The sequence below is a fragment of the Medicago sativa genome, chromosome 5 (genome assembly GCF_051527215.1).
Source record: "Medicago sativa cultivar Bolivia chromosome 5, Bolivia_mono, whole genome shotgun sequence".
Classification (NCBI taxonomy): Eukaryota; Viridiplantae; Streptophyta; class Magnoliopsida; order Fabales; family Fabaceae; genus Medicago; species Medicago sativa.
Genome location: NC_140753.1, coordinates 17,164,688 through 17,185,561, shown reverse-complemented (window position 1 = coordinate 17,185,561; position 20,874 = coordinate 17,164,688). Strand labels below are relative to the sequence as shown.

At 35.3% G+C, this 20,874-nt stretch overlaps 1 pseudogene; it reads right to left on the bottom strand.

Moving 5' to 3' along the window:
• Positions 1-1,983: 1,983 nt before the first annotated feature.
• LOC146920618 (F-box protein SKIP19-like) lies at positions 1,984-3,529 on the bottom strand (annotated as a pseudogene).
• Between the last annotated feature and the right edge of the window lie 17,345 nt (positions 3,530-20,874).

The window sequence follows — 20,874 nt, the reverse complement described above, 5'->3', positions numbered from 1 at the left end:
AAATAATGAAAAAATTCTGGAAAATAAAAAATATTCTGATTAGTATATATGTCGAAATTTCGAAATTCTGGAAAAAATGTATTTTTCGAAATTCCAAAATTTTGATTAGTATATATGTCGAGCTTAGGTTTTTTCAGTGTATTTTTTCCCTTATTCTCGGTTTATAAATACACAAAAATTCCCGGAAAAAATACTAATGAAAATTTCGAAATTTCGAAAAATACATAAAAAACCTAAGCTCGGTTTATAAATACACATATTTTTTCCCTTATTCTCGGTTTATAAATACACAAAAGTTCCCGGAAATTTTTTGAGAAATACTAATGAAAATTTCGAAAATTTTTCATTAAAATTTATTTTCCAGAATTTTTATTTTCGAGAATTTCCAGAATTTTTATTTTCCAGAATTTCATTAAAATTTAAAATTTCGAAAATTTCATTTTTCCAGAATTTTAATTTTTTTAGAAATTTTGAAATTTTATTTTTTTCCAGAATTTTTTAATCTTTTTTAATTTTTTCAGAATTTTTTCATTATTTTTCATTTTATTAGATTATTTTATTTTTATTAATTTTTCCAGATTTTTTAAATTTTTTCAGATTTTTTTTTATTTTTATTAATTTTTCCAGAATTTTTTAATATTTTTTTTCAATTTTTTTATTGATTTTTCATTTTTCCAGAATTTTTTAATTTTTTTTAAATATTTTTCCAGAATTTTTTCAATTTTTTTTAATTTTTCAAGTTCAGGGGGCATTTTGCACATAAGTGTAAAATTTCAGGGGGGTAATTGATCATAACCGTAAACAGTTAACAGAAAAATTGACGGAGGGGGTAAATTGATTAACGTTATGCAATTTCAGGGGGGTAATTGATGTTTCGTTAACTACAGGGGGGTATTTGACAAACCTTGCAATTTCAGGGGGGAAATTGCCTATTTACTCCCAAAATATTCCTTCCTCCGCAGCAAGTATGCAGACAAGTAGGCAACAACTCATACAATGAAAGCAGTATTATCAACACACAATGAAGGCAACACCGAAGCCGCATCAGTTAACAAGAATCATTAACATTAACACCAATCAACAAACTTTATGAAAGTTCACTCTTAAACAGTTAAACTAGACATTGCCTCAAACAAATACAAAACAGCACACAAAGCTCTAACATTCGTTCAACTTTCACTCCCAAATAACAACGTATCGTCGGCAAATTGTAAATGAGAAATAGCTAGAGAATCAAGATTACTACCTCGATACCCAAAAAACAAAAGGTAACTTCCCAATTTTGCATTCAACACCGAAGTCGCCTCAGTTAACCAAAAATCATCAACATTAACACCAACCAACAAACTCTTATGAAAGTTCACTTTTAAATCTGACATTGCCTCAAACAAATACAAAACAGTACATAAGGCTCTAACATTTGTTCAGCTTTTACGTCCAAATAACAACGTATTGTCGGTAAATTGTAAATGATTACCAACTCGATACCCAGGCAATACCCAAACAAACTATGATAAAAAAAAAACAAAATTAACATTCTTTGCTTTTATCAATCAAAAGAATTGATGCTCAATTTTTTCCTAACATTTCATGATTCGAAGCTTCCTTGGTATTAAATTTTTTATTATTACGCTCTCGTCCACCTTTCCTTCAGGAGCTTTTTATATTTTATTTACCGTGCGAAAAGATGAATTTGATTCAAGATGAATTTGTTTGGAAGAATGAATTGGTATAATCATGACTCATGAGTAGCTTATGTTTCTCTTTGGTAAGCCAAAAAAAATGAGTTATAGCATATTAGCTCGTAGGATTATAAAAGTCTTGTTTGATAATCATCGTTTCATCATTATTCATAAACTTATGACTTATTTTTTAGACGTTGTTTCAAAAAGCATTTGAGCTTGTAGTTTATAACTTATCATTTTTTATTTCACATTTAACCTTATTAATTTATTTAAAATTCATTTTTACCCTTGTTATTTCCTATCGTTTCATACTCCAAGTATTGAAAATAACTAAATCTGACTCTTGTTTTATTGTGTGGCTTTAGTTCTCAATCATTCCCTCTTTCATTTTGTTCGGTGTTTGCTCTTTCTCCATGACTGATGAATTGCGTTCATATTCACAAATTGTTTTGGATTGTGGGCTTTGAATTATATGGGGGTTGAACTAAAACAATACACTAATTGTTTTTAAATTAATGATATATCAATTGTGATTTTTCTAATATATTCATCTACTTCTGAACAAAGAAGTTTCATACCAAATCCACCGTAGCAGTCATTCAACAATATTATAGGAAAACATGCAATCCTCAAAAACAAAATTGACAACAATTAAACCAGAAAATATCCATCAGATTGATAAAGTATGTCAAATATAGTAATGAAAATAAATAACGATGGTTAAAAATATAAAATCATGTCGTCCATTGCCTTCAACAAATTTGCTCTAAATTAATATCATAAGTTTCTGAGTCTCTTGAATAACAATCGAAATTTCAACTTGGAGATGGACAGATACAACGCAAAGATATTGATGATGATAATAACCTAAATTTTAATCATTCATCAAAATGTGACCCTAGGCAAGAAACATGACCATCTTAAAAGAAGTCTTGATAGTCAACCGTAAATGGCAATCGTAGATCTCTGATCTGCTCAAGGCACCTTTCTTCCAATCCTTGACTCAATTCAAGATGATAACATCCTCCAATGTCAAGTGACTCAAGAAGAGGACATCCATTTAGAATGGCAAGAAGCCCAACATCAGTGAGCCTATTTCCTTCAATACGAAGACGGCAAAGTCTAGACATTGTTTCTGAAATAATTAAAGCATCACCATCATCGGCAACTGGTGTATCCCACTCTCTCGAAAATATGAGAGATTTTAAAAGAGGGCAAGATTGACCAAGGACTTCAAGAGACTCCTTCGATATGCTGCATAATGAAATCTCTAACTCCTCTAACTGCAAAAGTTTTCTCACAGCTTCGCAAAATCCTTCATTTGAAATGTATTGGCACTCTACAAGCCGCATGCATCTCAGGTTAGTGCCACTGCAAAATTTGAATTAAAAACATACCATCATTAAGCAGCATATATAACAGTTGAGAAAATAAATCATGGATGATAAAATAATATACGCAATCGAAATGTATACAAGAGAAAAGATTTCTTTTATCAGTTATTACTTCTCAACTATGCATTCAAGGAGCTCATCTGTGGCAAAATACTCAATAGAAATCTCTTCTAAATGACCGCAGCTTCGTTCAACAGCATAATGACAAATCTTTGGCAAATTTACATTAAAGTAACTGCCTTCACCTATCATCCGAATGGTGCGCCACATGAGAGGATCCTTGCATATGTTCCACCATAGAGGACAAACTATACATGCCTTTTCTACTATATCAATGGTATCAAGCCTCTGAAGAAAGTTTCTTATGATGTCTGTCGGAAGTTCAAGCCAATTTGGTACTGTTGTGCTCTCGCTTGCTGTTTCCCTTGCAGAGATTGAACAAGAAGCCATTTCGTCACATTGAACAAGATGCTATCGAATTATAACCTTTTATATACACTGCTTGTGGAAACAAAACGTTTCCAATAAATAAAATTTGAAAAAGATTATTATGTGTTTGCCTCGATAAATATAAAGGGGTACCTAAACGATGAAAGAGAGAATTGTGATAGGCTATTTCCCTTAACAAAAACGGTTGTTTCCAATGATTATAAAAGCTGCTCTCTGTTTCCAATAAATATTTTTTTAATGGGTCATGTTAACTTGTGCCCTTAGGGCGCATGTTAAGCAATCCAAAAATGGAAACATTTTCTTAAATTTTGTGCATTCAATTATTGAAAAGTAAAAAAGTTAAAGTCAAATGCATTAATTACAATAGAATATTTCTATTTTGAATCATTAACTTGTGCCTTGAGGGCACAAGTTAACATTTCCCTTTTTTAATTTGCTTGAAAAAGGAGTACCAAATTACTAGTACTATCTTGAAAACACACCCGCTCTCGTGAACACTCCAATGTTAAATGATCATTCCCATGATTACAGTTAACCAATTAAAATTACCAAAAAAAAAAAAACTGGGAAAGGAAAAGGAAAGGCAGTAGGTACTTAAAAGAACAAGAAACTTTTTGTTTAGTGAAAAAAATACTCCATCCGGTCACTATTATAAGCAAAACTCTACTTTTTAGATACATTGAATAATTAATGTATCCAACCTATAACAAAGACTAGATACATTAATTATTCAATGTATCTAAAAAGTTGAGTTTTGCTTATAATAGTGACTAGATGGAGTAACATCTTGTTAATAGGTGCCTCCAGAGCAAAGTTTTGCAACTCTAAAGTTTACCTCAACTCGTTTTGTATAGGTACTCGAGAACTCGTACGAGTTTACCTAATATTAAAATTATATAAAATTTATTATATGCATGAAATATAAACGCTAATATAATATTGTAAATAGGTCAATAATGTAAAATATGACTTCATTACTAAGGCAAATTATATCAAACTACCATAATAAAACATTATGCTCAACTTAACATAAAAATACAAAAATCAACGCACAAAATCATAAGTTTCATTAGTCTCTAAACTTAAGCCATAAACCATCCAAAAAAGCAAGTTTCACTAGTTCATAAAGTTGTTGATAAAACTATCTAAAAAATAAGAGTAAATTACACTCCCCTCCCCTCAAAGATGCTTGAATTACACTCCCCTCCCTTCTTATGTTAAAATATACACCCCCCTCCCCTCTTATTTAAAACATATTATAAAATATTTCACTCCCCTCCCCTAAGAGAAGCTTGAATTACATTCCCCTCCTCTCTTATGTTTAAACCTACACTTTACTCCCTCAATTTTTTATTTATTTCTAATAATCTAGCAAAAAAATTAATAATCTAACACACTTAAAAAAAATAGTATTGCGGGTCTATTTGAATACATATTTTCCCTATTTTTTATTCACAATTGCATTAACATTTAGTTTTAAACCCTATTATAAAATATGAAATAACCTAAAATAAAATTAAAATATGTGAAAAATTACTAAAGACAATAAAGTATGGTTATTTAAGGTAAATTTTATACTCTAAATTATAAAATTAATAGGAAAATATTTAAATTTAATTAGCATTGACATTTGAATTATAAAGAAATGAATTTATTTTTATTAATGGCTGTTCAAATTTTTTATATATCATAAAAATAATTATTTATATTAAAATAGATTAAAGTGTAGTGCATATTTAATTATTAAGGGAAGGGGTTGTGATTCAAGCATCTTATAGGGGAGGGGAGTATAAATTTATCTTTTCAAGGGAGGGTAGTGTATATTTTAACATAAGAGGGGAGGGGAGTGTAATTCAAGCATCTTTGAGGGGAGGGGAGTGTAATTTACTCAAAAAATAAAGTAGTTAATTTCTTCAAAAGGTCAACAAACACCACCACCGCAACCCTAACCGGCGTCTCATGGCATCGAAAACTGAATTTCCACCATCGAAATCGCAACCCTAACTGGCATGTGCTCACCTGTTCATAGTTTCAGAACTCTGAGAAAAAAGAAAAAGAAACATTTCATTTCAGGAACAACGTGTTACTGTAAAGGTAGAAAAGGAATTGGGTTTTGAAAAAAATGGGCCCAAAAAAGTGCCAATTTTTTTTTAGATGTAAAGTCGGTAAACTCGGTCGAGTTTACACGAGTTTAGCGAGTGTTAACTCGGTCAAACTCGTCAAACCTTCCAATTTTACTAGAAATCGAGTTTACCTATGAGTTAACACGATTTTGGTGCCTAAAAACGTAAACTCGGAGAGTTAACACTCGATTTGCAGAACATTGCTCCAGAGCATTAGTTAAGAAATCTAAAAATAAAATTTGTCTTAGAAAATATAAATTGTCATTTTTCATCAAATAATAATTACATTACTTTTTAATAAAAACTTACTTATTTTGGTGTTTAACCAATACCTTAAGGGCATTGTTTAACATTCTCCAAAAAATAATAAAAGTTAATAGGACTGTTTTAAATACTAGACCAGACATCAAACCAACAAGGTAATTGGTTCAAGGGTTCATTGGTCCAACCACAAGATCACTAGTTGAACCCCATGACTGAATCGGATAAAACCAGTTGACTCGGTTAGATAACTCAATCTATGACAAATTTGTATAAGGTAGTCCTCTAATTCTGTATAAAGTTGTCCTCTAAAAAAATGGCAGTATTAGTGCTTGCCCAAGTCACATTTTTTACTTGTCCCTGTTAAATGCGTCTGTGAAGCCTGTGTCTGTGGATCCTGGGAGTCAACATGCTCTCAGAGCGAAGATAGTTGCTTTGTCGACCGAATGATATGTTTATCTTTCTTTGGAGTTCCTTTAGATGTGACATTTTTTGGCGGTGGACGTATAGAGGTTGTTTATGAGAAAACAAACTTTTTAAATTGTATTTGATATTGACCTTCATTTTGTAACCAGCCTCATTGAACTGGGCCTACAATGTGTAAAAAAAACTGTTAGGTGGAATGTTGTAGAAAACTGCGAAAAAAACTGCATTCACTTCTGAGTCTGTGAGGTTTCAGATTATATAATCTGAAATTGAAAGACACATTTTAGATTATATAATTCAAAAACCTTCAAGCACCCCAAATCATCCATCTCAGGTACGCTTGCTTGGAGCCTTAAATGCGACCTTTTTGGATTATATAATCTGAAATACATAGTGTAGTTCCGATTATATAATCTGAAACATACTAGTACAAAACTGAATGTATAAAAATTGGGCAGAAATAAACAGAGTTTTAAGGAAAAAGTACCTGAAGCAAATCCCATTATGGTAACAGAGAGAAGTCTTCCTCTCTAGCCTTAGGATCACCATCATACTCGAACCGCAACATCTTCCAGTGAGTGTGGATTTCATCCAAACAGATGAGGGGTGTTGTTCTTGATCTTCAATGCAATCGTACAATCGCACGACAATCCATAAGTGATGAAAATTAAACAACCACACTTAGATTTATCTGTATCACACACAACTGCTCGATCAACCTCGTTTGCGAGATAATGCAAAGTGTTCCTTGATATGCTTCTAATCAACATAGATCACAATAACTTTCCTTTGAACATATGCTCAAGCATGATCATGTTCGTCTAGAATGATGCGTGTATGTTGTGATTCTAACATGTTGTGAACGAAGTTCCGGTTTGTACTTAAATCACTCATACTACTAGTCAAATACTTTTTCAACCGGCTCTGTACACATTCTGCTCTGTTTGTTGTACTATTCCCCAAATGAATGACTTTATTGACCCAAAACCTCACAACCTTCTCCTTCACCGGACCCAAAATTGTATTTTCAACATATTCCAAAAACTTAACAAACTTGTCGCATACAACTTTGAACCGGTTGCAATTATCAATATATGTTTGCTCTGTATCAGAATTCGCAATATCCTCCCATGCAACCATGACCGTCTTCACCACTTCACTAGATTTGATCTCTTTCACATCTTTGCCTTTGAGATCTGTAAGACTCGAGGTATTAGTCTTTGCCAGTTGCGCGTCATCCATTTGGGTCTTGTAAGACTCGAGGTATTATTAGTCTCTGTAAGTTGCGTGCGGAGGATATCCGATTTACACCAAAAATAAAATAAAAAGATGTTCAAAAATATACTTTCACACAAATTCCATCTGCAAGTATACTTGAAAAGAAGAGTAATTTTGTCAAAAAAAGAAAAAAGAGAATTGAGGTATTAATGAACATTGGGGTTGGGGGTGGGAAAACAAGCTTCCATAGGCTAATGGTAACGACATTGGGGTTGGATCAATCAATCAATTTTCTAATAATAGCTTTTCAATTTCGATACAATTAAAAAATATAGTTAGTTTCCGAATTTAATTTCTTGTTTGAGAATTCTGTAATGTTTGTTTATTTCGTGTTTGCTATTATGCAGGAATTCATAATAACTTGATTCAGGTAACTTCTATATATTTTTAACATTCACTGTTAACTACATTTATATTATTGCTCTTATTTGCATCTTGTAATAGCTTATCTATCATTGATTAAATTCAAAAGGTATCATGATTAAAGTTGATATTGAAATGAGTACAACTAGTTTGGACACCCGTGCCAAGTACGGGCTAGAATTTGGTTATACTTGACGTAGAGAATATTATTACGTATCATGTATCGATTAAAGCTAAAGATTTGATAAAATAGTGGAGGTTGAACAACAAACAAATGGAAGAAAAAAAAAACTCATACTTAAACCTTAAAGTTTTGAATGAAGATGTGGTATCATTCTCACTTGTGTGGTTGTTCTTTCTCCAATGTGCCAATCCACACCAGTGATGTCTCCCCTTGAAGGTCCAACGACAGTATCATATCCCGGTTCAACATTGTGGGGGAGCGGTTCTTGGTGGTGGATCACGTATACAGAGACTATGATGAAGGTGAGAAAAACACAAGAAGGGGGGGTTGAATTGTGTTTTGAAAAATTCTTCGTTTCTCCTAAACAACTGAATACACTAATCAGAAGCTAAGTGAGACAGCTTCTGAAGTGATGATCAGAATCTAAATGTAGCGGAAAAAACAGAGAGAGAGAAGAAGAACGACACAAAGCAATTATACTGGTTCCTTCCACAATCCGGAAGTAGTCCAGTCCCCCTTGCACTTCCAAGGAGATTTCACTAAGAGTAATATCTGATTACAATTGCTCAAGCACACAAGCAAGAGACTTCCAATGCTCAAGCACACAAGCAAGAGACTTCCAATGCTCAAGCACACAAGCAAGAGACTTCCTAACTAAACAAAATTACACAGAAAATTGTTTAAGTTTGAACACTTGATATACAATCAGAGGTGCTCACAATACAAATCAGATACAGACTCAATGGACTTAAGAATTTCTAAGATATGACTTTGAGACACAGAAATTCTAAGTGAATGCAGAACAATTTCAGCAGAGTTTTGGTACTTGTGAAAATCTTGTGAGTCTTTCGTTCAGCGTTCTTGCATTGCCAAAACTCTAAGTCTTCACTTCTTTATATAGAGGTGTGAAAGAGACGTTGTGAAATTGCCAGCACACCAAAGAGTCGTTGTTGAAGCTTGATCTTTCACCAATGATCTTTTGCCTGATTTGGTTGTTGTCCTATGAAGAACCAATTTGAAATCCATTCCTTATCCAAAGGAACATATATGCAGGCGAAACCTTATTCTGGAGCTGTTTTCTTGTCTTGTAGCGTGGACACAAAACAGAGTAGTGGAGAACGTGGTTGTACAATTCGTACAAAGTACAATGTCAACGCTTTCGTCCAAATTGCAAGCACAAGCCTTCAAACACCTTTGAAATGACCGTTGCAAAATTCCACTAATCCTTTGTTTGTGTTTTCGAATCCAATAGACAGCTTTTGCATTGATAATTCTTCAATTCTTGAATCTTTTGCAAATCCAGTTGAGATTCAGCTTCTGGTGAAATAGCTTCTGATGAGGCAGCTTCTGATGATGCAGCTTCTGATGATATGACTTCTGCAGCTTCTGATGATGCAGCTTCTGATGATATGACTTCTGGACTTCTTGTCTTCAGTAGCACTATTCTTACTTCAGAAGCGTCTTAACTTCAGGAGCACTATCCTTACTTCAGAAGCGACTTAACTTCAGGAGCGCTTTTTCTCTTCAGTAACAAGTTGCCTTCAGGAGCGTCCAAGCTTCAAATTTTTGTTGTTTCCTTTGCTCTTTATTTGCTCATTCAGAACCAATGATGATGTAACTTTATAATTATGGTCCTGTACACTTGAACAAATATTAGCTAGTCCAATTTACAATTTTTAATACCTTGTTATCATCAAAACTCTTTAAGGTTCATTGTTAAACACATTTTGTTCCAACATATGATACTTAGTGGAGAGATGTTAATTTGTCAACTGTGAGTAACAATTTCAAATTATATGCAAGAATAGATGTTGAGCAACATATAAGTACGGTGACTCATATATCTAATATCTTACGATTGGTGTAATATCAATTTCACTTATATGATTGGTCTTAGTCTAATGTGATGATACAACTCATTGTAGGCTTCCACAGAAGACATAATATTATGATGATTTTTTTGTTTTAGTTTTTGGCTGTCATTTGTTGAATTTTTAGCCTTAAATTTTAATTTTTAGATGTCATTCGCTTTCATGCAATTTTTTTTATTCAACCTTTGTTACTATAAATTTCTTTACTTTTGGTGTTTGGTGGAATCATAGTGGAAAATATAGATGTGTTAGGCCACAAAATACATGTTTATTAGACAGTTTAAATTGATGTGGTATTTTTTTAATGGTTCTAATATTTTGGTAGCATAATTACCAGCAATCGCCAACGTCTTCAACAAATCCATAAACTATCAGCAACTCACTATATTACCTATACTCTCATGGGTAAAACATACTTTCCTTAGTTTGTTCCCTTGTAATTTACTTTCTTTCTTCGCATGAAAGAAACAAACAAAAACACTCCTCTATGAAACCACCACAAACCAATAGACAGCTTTTGCATTGATAATTCTTCAATTCTTGAATCTTTTGCAAATCCAGTTGAGATTCAGCTTCTGGTGAAATAGCTTCTGATGAGGCAGCTTCTGATGATGCAGCTTCTGATGATATGACTTCTGCAGCTTCTGATGATGCAGCTTCTGATGATATGACTTCTGGACTTCTTGTCTTCAGTAGCACTATTCTTACTTCAGAAGCGTCTTAACTTCAGGAGCACTATCCTTACTTCAGAAGCGACTTAACTTCAGGAGCGCTTTTTCTCTTCAGTAACAAGTTGCCTTCAGGAGCGTCCAAGCTTCAAATTTTTGTTGTTTCCTTTGCTCTTTATTTGCTCATTCAGAACCAATGATGATGTAACTTTATAATTATGGTCCTGTACACTTGAACAAATATTAGCTAGTCCAATTTACAATTTTTAATACCTTGTTATCATCAAAACTCTTTAAGGTTCATTGTTAAACACATTTTGTTCCAACAATCTCCCCCTTTTTGATGATGACAAACAAAAGTATTTAAAATTGATCAATTGTTGTTAATCTAATTAACAAGTTGACTTTTGGGGTTCTGAGGTTTGTAAGCTCAGAGTCTGAGGTTTGTAAGCTCAAACTCCCCCTGAGTCTGATAGTCTTTAAGGTGAGGTTTGTAAGCTCCCCCTAAGTTCTATCCAGGTTAATTAAATTCATTTTTCGCACAATTAAAATTATCAGAGCTTTTTTTAAAAAAAATTGAATCAATGAAAGAATTAACTTATAGATAAGAAGAATGGTTCAATTAATTTTACTTGAATTTTGATACTTCTTCGTTCGTTCATAGCTTATACCAATAAGGTAAAAAAAATGATAGAAGTTTTTAAAAAATTTCAAATGCCATTAATGGGGCTCAGAGCCTTTTAAATACTTGTCACATATACTCCCCCTTTTGTCATTATCAAAAAAAAGAGATAAAAGTAAGCATAAAAGACAAAAAGATTTGAGAAAAACTCAAACAAGAGAGAGTATACAAGAAATTAATTAAATAAATCAGACCAAAGTATATGAGCATGAATATCCAATTATCAGAAGCAGCTAAGCAGTCAGAAGCAGTAAGCATTCAGAAGCACAGATAAATAAAACAAGATGGTTTCAGAAGCAAGGACTAAGAATTTAAAACAAACAACAAACAAAAAAATAACACAAAGGTGTGCAACTAAGGGTTGGTTTGTTGTTGTTTCTTCATCTTCTCCATTTCTTCAATTTTCTTCTGCAACAGTTCTTCAAGCTGTTGTTGCCTCTAGAGAAGAGCCTGTTCCCTTTCTCTAGCTTCTTGCTGCTGCTGTGCCATCTGTTTCTTTAGAAGCTTACACAACCTTGCTTCTCTGGTCAAGTAATCCTTTTCTGAGAAGAAAGGCTGGTTTGCCTGGAGCAGTGTAGAACTTCTTACTCTGAGACTCTGATTCAAATTTTTCATTAGCCTTCTGACTGAAGCTTGCTTGACTCTGATGCATTTAGCCTTGATATCTTCAATAAGCCCAGCTGCCCGGTTCTGAAGTGATGCCCATGAATCTTCATATGCACTTGTGAGATCAATTGTCCTTCTTTGATCCACCAGATTATGCATTTGACTCAGGATTGTGAGAAGCTCAACATTGATATATCCAGATTCCAGGATGTTTGTGGGTGGTTGTTCAAGGGTTTCAAGATCAGAATCACTGATTTCCAGATCTTGAACAGGGTTAGGAACTGGAATGGTAAAGTGTGTTTGTGTGTTTGAAGATGAAGGCTGGTCAGAAGCAATGTGTGTGGTAGAGGTTGAGGCTTGAACATTGACTTGAGAGTTGTCAACATCCATAGGAGTTGGTTCTGGGGAGTGTTCAATTTCAGTTGGTGGTTGTTGTGGTGAAGTTGATGTTTGAGTGTTGAGTTGGGGGTCAATGGTAGCTATTGGTGATTGTGGGGGTGTTGTGGGTTTATGTGATTCAGGTGTGTGTAGATGGGGGTTTTCTGAAACAACATTTTCAGAAGCAGCTGCTTCTGGAGTTGTTTCAGAGGCCTTTTCTGAGGTAAACTCAACATTTTCTGGAGGAATCATGTTGAGAGGTTGAATGTTAAGGGGTTGAGGGTTAAGGCGAAAGATAGTATCAATGACTCTTTCTCTCTGCTCAGCCAGTTCAGCCAACTTCTCATTAATTATGTGACCAACTGGTTCATAAGTAGTTGACTGAGAGGGCTTTTTGTTGGTTTTGGTTGATGTTGACTGGCTTTTTAATGGTTTTTGAAAAAGTTGAGCTAAGGGTATATCATCATCAGAATCATCAGAATCTGATAATGGTGTGGATGCGGAATCTGATGATATATTAATTACCTTCTCTGGTTCAGGATCAGAATCCTCTTTAGCAGACTCACTGGTCATCAGCAACAGTTGCTTGGCTTCTGAAACTACAGACTCTTGTAGCTCATCAGCAATTTCCAAGATTTTTTCAGCTGCTGCCTTCTTCCCTTTTAACTCCTTTAACTCCAAATCAGAAGCAGCTTGAGCTGTCAAAGAGATATGAGGAAAATCTTTGGTCCTCCTCAAAGCTGGCTTCCTCTTCCTCTTTGGTATAGCTGGTTGTATAGGGGCAATACCAGAACTTAGGACTGCACAAGAGTTGTTGTCTTCAGCTACCTCTTCAATTGATGGTATTGCAGAACCACCAATCTTAAGCTTGACAGAAGCAGGTCTTGCCTTCTTAGCAGATTCTTCAACCTTCAGATACTCTTCCTTGGTCATTTTCCTCTTAACACTTCTGCTTTTTGCCAGAGGCACAGTACCACCATACATTTCCTCAGGTACCTCATCCAACCTGATGACCTCTTTGGTTGCCACATAGTGTTCCTTGATGTACCTCATCTGTACTTCAATAGGATCCTGTTTGCAGATGGGTGGAAAATCCCTCATAAGATCAGACACGACATGGGATTCACTTAGATCAGTCTTAAGTTTGGTGACCTTGCTGATCAGCTTCATATTCTTGAGAGTTTGAGCATTTATGAATGCTCCAGTTTTTGTATCCAGCATCTGATCTGTGTAGCCTTGAGCTGTCCAAGACACCTCCTTGATAGAATATCTCTGATAAGAGTCTTCCATAAGGAACCCAGGGCCTTGGTTTATCCTGCAGCTGACTCTGTTTCAGACACTCTACCAAGTACTTGAACATGTATTTGGGCACATTCACCTTTTCCTTCTTGATGAGGTGCTGGAGAAAGACCTTCTGAGCCAAATTTGGTTTCTCATTATCACCACATGGAAACAAATCTTCATTCTGAATCTTCAGAAGCATCTTGGTTTCCATGTTTAATTCAGCATATTTCTTCTCCTTTTCAGAATTGTATATAACCAAATTAGCTTTTTCCTTCCAAATGCGTTGTTCAGCAGCACTCGAAAGATCAATTCCAGAGTAATATCCAGACGCTTCCACCTTAAGAACAGCTTCTATCTGCCATTGAGTAATTCTTACTGGAATACCGCAAATACTTGATCTGATTTCATCCTCAACAAACGGCGCAAGACCCATTTCTTCTCTTGTTTTCCCTTCTAATTCAGGATACATTAACACCATCTGACTTTCCTCAGCTAGGGATGCTGTTCTGTTGTAAAATTTTGCTCTTACCCAGAAGTGTCTAACCAGAGCTTCGTATGTTGGTCCATTCAACATTTTGAAGTAATGCATGAGTCCTTGCTCTTCAAAGTAGCTTCTGATCCAACACTTATGAAAATCCAGAGAATCAAAATCCACTGGATTCTCTATCTGAACTTGTAAATCCCATTCTTCCAATTTCATGCTTCTTCCTCTGTAGTCATATTCAGGGACCATTCGTGAAGTAGATACTGAAACTTCTCGTTGCGAACTTGATGATGCCATTTGATGATTGACGAAGATTTGAAGAAGATGAAGATTTTAGGGTTCTAAGGTTGAGAGAATGCGCTTACTTCGCAAGAGGTTTGAGAGCAAATGTGTTTGTTGTGAGTGAGTAGTGTGTGAATTGTCAAAGTGTTAAAAGTAAAACGATTGCAATTCAAAAGAGACAAACAAACATAACATTAATGACAAAATTGGGGGCGCGTGAAAAGTACTTTCAAAGCTATTAAATCATCATTGCCCTTTTAGTTATACACCAACACATACAGGCCACGTAAGAAGTTCACAGAGTAACTACCAAGTTAGTGGGCCAGAAGTTACTTTTTTAAAAGGTAACTTCCAACGTTTCCACTAATTCAACTATTCAGAAGCAACAAATCCAGCTTCTGGACTTCAGATGCTGACGTCATCATCAGAAGCGAGTTTTCCTCAGAACCTCAATAAAGAGCTTCTGATGGACTACCGCTTCTGAACTGACTTCAGAACCTAAAACCCTATTCAGGAGCAAGCAAGCATTTAATCAGATACAAAGTGCATGTTCAAATTTTTCTTTATAAAATCAAATCTTTCAACAGTTAAAGGCTTAGTAAATATATCAGCCCATTGATTTTCAGTATCAATGAATTGTATATCTAAAATTCCTTTTTGAACATAATCTCTGATAAAATGGTGTTTGATTTCAATGTGCTTAGCTCTTGAATGCAAAATTGGATTTTTAGACAAACAAATAGCAGTAGTATTATCACAATAAATGGGAATACTGTTAGCAGTTATCTGATAATCTTCCAACTGATGTTTCATCCAAAGTAGTTGTGTACAACAACTTGCAGCTGAAATGTATTCTGCTTCTGCTGTAGACATAGCAATAGTTGTTTGTCTTTTGCTAGCCCAGGATATAAGATTATCACCCAGAAATTGACAATTGCCACTGGTTGACTTTCTTTCAATCCTATCACCAGCATAATCAGCGTCACAGAATCCAATTAGCTTATAATCTAAGGATTTCCTATAAAGGAGTCCAAGATTAGTTGTTCCTTTCAAATACCTGAAGATTCTCTTGACAGCAGTCATATGAGATTCTCTAGGATCTGATTGAAATCTTGCACACAAGCATACACTGAATAAAATATCTGGCCTAGATGCAGTGAGGTATAACAAAGAACCAATCATACCTCTATACAGCTTCTGATCTACTTTTGCTCCTTCATCTTCTTTGCTTAAGTTGCACGTAGGGTGCATTGGAGTGTTCATCACTTTACAATCTTCAAGTTTGAACTTCTTCAGAAGCTCCTTTGTGTACTTTGATTGATGAACATAGACTCCATCTTTGCATTGATTGATTTGAATGCCAAGAAAGAACTTCAGCTCTCCCATCATGCTCATTTCAAATTCATCCTGCATTAACTCAGAAAATTCCTTGCAAAGAGATGCATTAGTAGAACCAAATATTATATCATCAACATATATTTGCACAACAAGAATATCTTTCTCAAGGGTCCTTCTGAAGAGTGTAGTATCAACCTGTCCTCTTTTAAAATCATTTTTGATTAAGAAATTACTTAGTCTATCATACCAAGCTCTGGGAGCTTGTTTCAAGCCATATAGTGATTTCTTCAGTTTAAAAACATGGTCAGGATATTTAATATCCTCAAATCCAGGAGGTTGCTTGACATACACTTCTTCTTCTATGACACCATTTAGAAATGCACTCTTGACATCCATTTGATATAATATTATGCCATGATTAACTGCATAGGAAAGAAGTAACCTGATTGCTTCCAATCTTGCAACTGGAGCAAACGTTTCAGTGTAATCAATGCCTTCTTGTTGACTATACCCTTGTGCAACAAGTCTGGCTTTGTTTCTTGTTACTTCACCTTGCTCATTCAGCTTGTTTCTGAATACCCATTTTGTTCCAATAATGTTCTTGTGCTGAGGTTTGGGTACCAGATCCCACACATCATTTCTTTGAAATTGATTCAACTCTTCTTGCATAGCTAGGATCCATCCATCATCTGAAAGTTCTTCATCAACTGTTGTAGGTTCAATCATTGAGATTAGTCCAATCATTGACTCTTCTTGTCTGAAATGTGATCTTGTTCTTCTTGGACTATCTTTGTTTCCAATGATTAGCTCCTCAGGATGTGAAGACTTGTGTTTGAATGTGTTTCTGGGAGGATCTTCTTGATGTGAGCCATCTTGTGCTTCATCAGAAGCAGTTTCATCTTGCGCTTCTGATGTGGGTTCAGCTTCTGGACTATCTTCAGATTCAGCTATCTGATCAGGTTCTGGAGTAGCTTCAGGAACCTGTATCTCTGCAGAACTTTCACCTTGCTTTGAAGTTTTATCTTCAAGCTCCTTGTCATCAAATTTAACGTGCATAGATTCTTCAACACAAAGTGTTTCTGAATTATACACTCTGTATGCCTTTGACCTTTCAGAGTAACCTAAAAAGATTCCTCTTTGGGCATTGGCATCAAATTTCTTTAGGTAGAGCTTGTTGTTCAGAATGTAACATGTACATTCAAATTGATGAAAGTAAGAGATATTGGGTTTTCTTCCTTTAAAGAGTTCATATGCTGTTTTCTCCAAAATAGGTCTAATATAGATCCTGTTTTGAACATAGCATGCTGTATTCACTGCTTCTGCCCAAAAATGTTTTGGTAAATTGTTTTCATGAATCATGGTTCTGGCCATTTTTTGTAAAGTTCTATTCTTTCTCTCTACAACCCCATTTTGTTGTGGTGTTCTAGGAGAAGAGAATTCATGGAAAATTCCATGTTTTTCACAAAAAGCTTCAAATAGCTCATTTTCAAATTCTCCACCATGATCACTTCTGATTTTCAAAATTTTTGATTCTTTTTCAGATTGAATTTGAGTGCAGAAGCTACTGAATACATCACACGCAACATCTTTACTCTTTATGAATTTCACCCAAGTCCATCTGCTGTAATCATCAACAATGACTAATCCATATCTACTTCCATATAAGGATGCAGTACTCACTGGTCCAAATAAATCAATATGGAGTAATTCTAAAGGTCTTGAGGTTGAGACAATGTCTTTGGTTTTAAAAGATGATTTCACAATTTTCCCTCTCTGACATGCACCACAGAGTGCATCTGAATGATAGTCAATGTCTGGTAGCCCTTTCACAAGTTGTAACTTACTAAGCTTAGAGATTAACCTCCAGTTAGCATGTCCCAACCTTCTGTGCCACATCCATTTCTTATCATTCACTGATAGTAGGCAAATCACCTTCGGATCAGCCAGTTCAGAAAAATTGATTTTATAGACATTGTCAACTCTCTTTCCCTTGAACACAATGGATTTGTCTTCCTTGTTGATTACTGTACAGTTGGGTTTTTCAAAAAGCACATCATAACCATTATCACAAAATTGACTAATGCTCAAAAGGTTATGTTCAAGACCATCTACCAACCATACATTATTAATTGAGGTAGAGGAATTACCAATAGTTCCTGTACCTATGATCTTGCCTGACTGGTTGCCTCCAAATTTCACATTTCCTCCCTCTTTCATTGTTAGGCTGAGGAACATGGACTTGTCTCCTGTCATGTGTCTTGAGCAACCGCTGCCTAGGTACCATGATCTTTGCTTTGGCACTGCTCTTAGACATACCTGCATCATTGACATTTTTAGTTTTAGGTACCCATTGTTCTATGGATCCTGGAAGGTTAGTACTTAAGGCTTTACTCTTCACTTCTTGTACCTTGTGCTGTGAGTTGGGTTGCTTCTGATTAACCATCACCTTAGGTTTTGGTACTTCAGAAGCAGTAACTGTCTTCTTCTGAAACTTAGACTTCAGAACCCCAGATTTTGGTTTCACCAGACTCTGAGGAATAGGTTCTGATCTTTTCAGGATCCTAACCTTTGAAGTCTTGGAATCAGATTTGATCATAGCCCTTGACTTAGAGTTCTTTGGCTTTGAAATAATCTTAGCCTTAGAACTAGAAGCTTCAGGTTCTGATTGAACAACAGTTTCCAACTCAGCCCCTTCTGGTACAAAGAATGTTTTCAGACCTTCCTTGATGCATTCACAACAAGACTTTAGATTGGTTTTCTCAAGTTTCACCTCTGGAAAACCAATTCCTCTGCCATTGTTCTTGTAAATGCTATAAATCATTGAAGCTACTCTGCTTCTGTCAATGCCAGATATAATGAAATCTTCAAGAGCAATTTCATGATTACTTAAAGGTTTTTCATTACACTTTTCTTGTAGCTTCTGACATAAGAACCTGAGCTGATCTTCATATGTTTTACACATGAAGTCAAAACCCCTAAGTCCTTGTTCAGAAGCTTTCAGATCCAATAGAGTTGATTTTTGCTGTTGTACCAAATCAGCATATTTTTCTTTTAAATCCTTCAACTCATTGGTTCTTACTTCAAAATGTGTAAGAAGTTCTTTAAGTGACTCAACAAGTTCATCTCTGGGAATTTTGGAATATACCTCGTTTTCATCTTCTGAGTCTGAATCTGATCCAGCTTCTGAAGTTGCTGTTGCTACCAACCCAACAGCTACCTTTGCATCTTCATCAGCTTCCTCTTTATCAGATCCAGATTCACTACCCAAATCATCCCAGGTTGCCATTAAACTCTGCTTAATCTGCTTCTTGAATTTGCTTGGTTTGAATGTAGACCTCTTTGATTTGTCCTTTGACTTTTCTCTTTGAAGATCAGGGCATTCAGCAATGAAGTGTCCAGGCTTCTTACAGTTGAAGCATCCCTTCTGATCTTCTTTCCTTGAGCTTCTGGAGTTACCCCTTTTGGCGAGAAACTTTCTGTTCTTCTTGGCCAGATATTGAAGTCTGTTTGAGAGCATGGCCATTTCAGCAGCATCTGGTTCAGAATCTGAACTAGACTGTTCTTCCTCTTCAGATTCAACCACTCTGAGAGCTTTTGATGACTTGCCTTTGGATGGAAGAGCTATTGATTTACTCTTCTTAGTAGACTCATGTTCATTAAGACTTAACTCATGAACTTTGAGAGAACTAACAAGATCTTCGACACTTAAAGTGTTTAAATCTTTATCTTCCTCAATGGCAGTCACCTTCGGTCTCCATCTGGCAGGTAAGCTTCTGAGAATCTTGCTTACATGATCAAAAGCAACATAGCTCTTCTTTAGAATCTGTAGCCCAGAAACTAAGGTTTGAAACCTTGAGTACATCTCCTCAATAGTTTCATCATCCTTCATCTTGAATAACTCATACTGATGTACAAGCAGAAGAGCCTTTGCTTCTTTGACCTTCTTGCTCCCTTCATAATTAGAACAGAGAGAAGCAAACATAGCTTTAGCAGTGGATTTGTCACTCATTTTCATGTACTCTGCTTTGGGTATGGCAGTGACAAGAGCTCCTCTGATAATATGATGCTTCTTGTAGAGTTTCCTCAGTTCTAGAGTATGTTTCTTTCTATCCACAGCAGCTCCTTCTTCATCAAGGACTAAATCACCAACACCATCTTCCAGAATATCCCATAATTCTTCATCTAGGCTCATGATGTAACTGTAAAAATTGGTCTTCCACCAAGAGAACTCTTCAGCATCTCCATTGAACTTTGGAACTTTTCCAACACTGGTTTTCTTACTATCACTATAATCATGTGAGACATTTTTATAGCTAGTATCACTAGAACCATTAGGAGGAGGAGGAGTCATGTTTTTCTCAGATCTTTGACTGTTGCACGGTTAAGTGTTACACAACAGACCAAGGCTCTAGATACCAATTGAAGGTGAGAAAAACACAAGAAGGGGGGGTTGAATTGTGTTTTGAAAAATTCTTCGTTTCTCCTAAACAACTGAATACACTGATCAGAAGCTAAGTGAGACAGCTTCTGAAGTGATGATCAGAATCTAAATGCAGCGGAAAAAACAGAGAGAGAGAAGAAGAACGACACAAAGCAATTATACTGGTTCCTTCCACAATCCGGAAGTAGTCCAGTCCCCCTTGCACTTCCAAGGAGATTTCACTAAGAGTAATATCTGATTACAATTTTCTCAAGCACACAAGCAAGAGACTTCCAATGCTCAAGCACACAAGCAAGAGACTTCCAATGCTCAAGCACACAAGCAAGAGACTTCCTAACTAAACAAAATTACACAGAAAATTGTTTAAGTTTGAACACTTGATATACAATCAGAGGTGCTCACAATACAAATCAGATACAGACTCAATGGACTTAAGAATTTCTAAGATATGACTTTGAGACACAGAAATTCTAAGTGAATGCAGAACAATTTCAGCAGAGTTTTGGTACTTGTGAAAATCTTGTGAGTCTTTCGTTCAGCGTTCTTGCATTGCCAAAACTCTAAGTCTTCACTTCTTTATATAGAGGTGTGAAAGAGACGTTGTGAAATTGCCAGCACACCAAAGAGTCGTTGTTGAAGCTTGATCTTTCACCAATGATCTTTTGCCTGATTTGGT